This window comes from Orycteropus afer, unplaced genomic scaffold, assembly GCF_000298275.1.
Source record: "Orycteropus afer afer isolate SDZICR_OR568_19922 unplaced genomic scaffold, OryAfe1.0 scaffold00167, whole genome shotgun sequence".
NCBI classification, from domain to species: domain Eukaryota; kingdom Metazoa; phylum Chordata; class Mammalia; order Tubulidentata; family Orycteropodidae; genus Orycteropus; species Orycteropus afer.
In genome coordinates this window covers 2,736,873-2,740,348 of record NW_006921754.1, presented here as the reverse complement: position 1 = coordinate 2,740,348, position 3,476 = coordinate 2,736,873, and positions in this window count along the sequence as shown.

Here is a 3,476-nt window from a genome sequence, read left to right as displayed (position 1 = left end):
ATAAAAAATATATATATATATATATTTGCAATGAATAAGTTGTTGGTCTTCAAAATTCTATCACACAATTTCTGGTGTCATTGGTATCAACAAGGCTGTATTTTCCAACTCTCAATGTCAGAGGAGATTCTGAAGCTTGCTCTTGAATGTGGAATATATAAAGCAAATAGAATAAATGATGAAGTGAAATGGCTGAACAGATTTCAAAGGGTGGTCAAGAAGACAAAAATAAAGTTACTATAATGAAAAGTACAAAGACCTGGTATGATAATTAAGATTGTGTGTCAACTTGGCTGGGCCATTATTCTAAGTGATTTGGCAGTTAGATGTAATTATCCCCTGATAGAATTTGATATAATATAATCCCCTATATGATGAGATCTTCTATGAGCGGTCAGTTGAAAGCAAATTTCCTTCAGGGTGTCATCTGCTTCCAGTGTACATGGAAAAGTTTTGGAAAAGGTCTCCGGCTTTCTGCTGGATCTAGATCCTGCATCTGACTTATCATCATCTCCAGTGCCTGGACTTGAACCAGTGGCCTGCCATCTTGTCTGCCTAACTTGGGACTGTTTCCTTAGCAGCCTGTGAGCCAATAATCTGCCATTTTACCTGCCAATCTTGGATGTGTCAGCCTCTAAAACCAGTAGCCTGCTATATTGCCTACCAATCTTGTGTTCTAGCCCCAGCAGGTGCATGAGTCAAGACAAGCCTCAATCTTGATATTTGACCTATAGACAAGGGACTTGCCAGCCTCTAAAGCTTCATGTGCCAATTTCTTGAGATTTCTTCATATATATATATAGGAGCTCTGGTAGCATAGTGCCTAAGGCATTTGACTGCTAACCAGAAGGCTGGCAGTTCAAACCCACCAGCCACTCCTCAGAAGGAACGTTGGGCAATCCTACTTCCATAGTGATACTGCCTCGGAAACCCAAGAAGGGGTCGCTATGAGTTGGGGCCAACTCGACAGCAAATAACAACAACAATATATATATATAAGCCTCACTGGTTTTGCTTCTCTAGAGAACGCAGACTAAGATACTTGGAGTTAGAATACCAAAAGGGAAGTAAATATTCACTCAGCATTTCTCAAACTGGAAGAACTAAAGAAAAAAAAATGAAGCTTTGAGTTGCCATATTGAAGAATTCTATGGGCAAAATATTGAACAATGCAGCAAGCATCAAAAGAAGATGGAAGGAATAAACAGAGTCACTGTACCAAAAAGAATTGATTGACATTCAGTCGTTTCAGGAGGTAGCACATGAATGAGAACCAAAAGAAGAAATCCAAGCTGCACTAAAGGAATTGACAAAAAACAAGACTCCAGGAATTGACACAATACCTATTGAGATGTTTCAACAAACAGATGCATTATTGGAAGCCCTCACTCATTTATGCCAAGACATCTGGAAGACAGCTACCTAGCCAGCCAACTGGAAAAGATCCATTATTTGTGCCCTTTCTAAAGACTGGTGATCCAATGGAATATGGAAATCATTAAACAATATCATTAATATCATACACAAGTAAAATTTTGCTGAAAATTATTCAAAATCAGGGGCAGCAGCATATCAACAGGAAACTACCTGAAATTCAAATTGGTTTCAGAAGAAGACATGGAGCAGGAGATAGCATTGCTGACATCAGATGGATCTTGGCTGAAAGCAAATACCAGAAAGATGTATACCTGTATTTTATTGACTATGCAAAAGTATTCAGTTGTGTGGATCATAACAAATTTTGGATAAAATTGAGAAGAATAGAAATTCTAGAACAATTAATTGTGGTCAGCAGAACCCTGTACATAGACCAAGAGGCAGTCACTCGAATAGAACAAGGAGATACCACATGGTTTAAAATCAGGAAAAGTGTGAGTCAGGGTTGTATCCTTTCACCATATTTAAAAATCAGAGTACAGCATGTGAAAGCTGGGCAATGAATAAGGATCGCTGAAGAAGAGTTGATGCATTTGAATCAGTGAATATACAATTGAATATTGAATATACAATATAATGCCAGAAGAACAAACACATCTGTCTTGTAAGAAATATAGCCAGAATGCTTCTTAGAAGTGAGAATGGTTGAACTTCATCTCTTGTACTTTGATCATGTTATCAGAAGGGACCAGTCCCTGGAGAAGGTTATCATGCTTGGTAAAGTAGAGGATCAGTGAAATAGGGGAAGACCCTCAATGAAATAGATAGACACAGTGACTGCAATGATGGGCTAAGCATAGCAATGACTGTGAGGATGGATCAGGACTGGGTGGGGTTTCCTTTGTCATACATAGGGTAGTTATGAGTGGAATTGACTCAATGCCAACTAACAACAACATAACAACTCATATTATGCACTAAGATCTGTTTAGCCAGCAGTTGCCCAGAATTAAAGAGTGAGCTATTTTATATTCAAGTTTCAATCTCTAGATGTGTCATAAAAAAGGTCATTGTCAGTGGACATAAAAGGGGCTGTTCTATACTCTGCCCAGTAACATGAATCCATGTGGGTACTTTTCAGACTGGTGGGACTCAGCCCATGCCTTCATCTCACCTCAATACCGTAGGAGCTGTGTACTGTTCTCCAGGCCAGGTTCAGCAGATACTGTGCTAGAACAAAAATATTTGACCAATTATCTTCTCTCCTTTACACTACTCGAATTATCAGAATCCCTTTGTAAGAGGTGATCTTGTTTATCTTTTTATATAACAATAAACAGGAAGCTTCAGATGCAATTATTTGGGTTTTAAAAACTTCTTTTCATAGGTAAATAGCTTACATTTTTATGAATGGAATATTGTCAATGGTTTTTCTCTTTAGACATTAATCTTCTCTTTGATTTCTATTTTGGTATTGTCTTCATCACTAGTATATGCAATGGCTTCCACATCTTTGCTAATAAGGATCTCAGCACTGGTCTGGATGCTCTTGACTCAGAGCAGGGGCCCCAACCCTGCCTGAGGGATCAGCCTTCACTTCTAAAATAAAAGCAGTTTCTATTCTAGTATCAAGTAATTATAGCTAATTAGGCTTTTAATTATCCCTTTTCTGCACCAAAAGTACTACACAAACAAATATAAAAACAAGGCTGTTAAACAATTAAGAGATAGAATATGAGTAAAAAAAAAAAAAACTTCTCTTGCCATTGCAGATTTTTAAAGGAAATATTTACCTTAGGATAAAGATAGAATTACCAACCAATTTGAAGGATCAGCATCCTGAAAGCCCAGCTTCCTTTCCTCTAGATCTGGGTCTTGCTTACATGGTTTCTGTTTTGCAGAAACCATGTTTCTGACTTTGTATTTTCTATCAAAACAGAATTTACATTTTATGGTTTATTGAATATTATTAGTTGTCAGAAATTGTCATGGTTCATTAAATACACAATTTCAAAAGAGTGTCTTTAATCTTTAATTGTGACTTTTATTGTAAGTTGGAGCAAAATTAATTTTTTCTTTTCAGTCTGCCTTTACAGTTT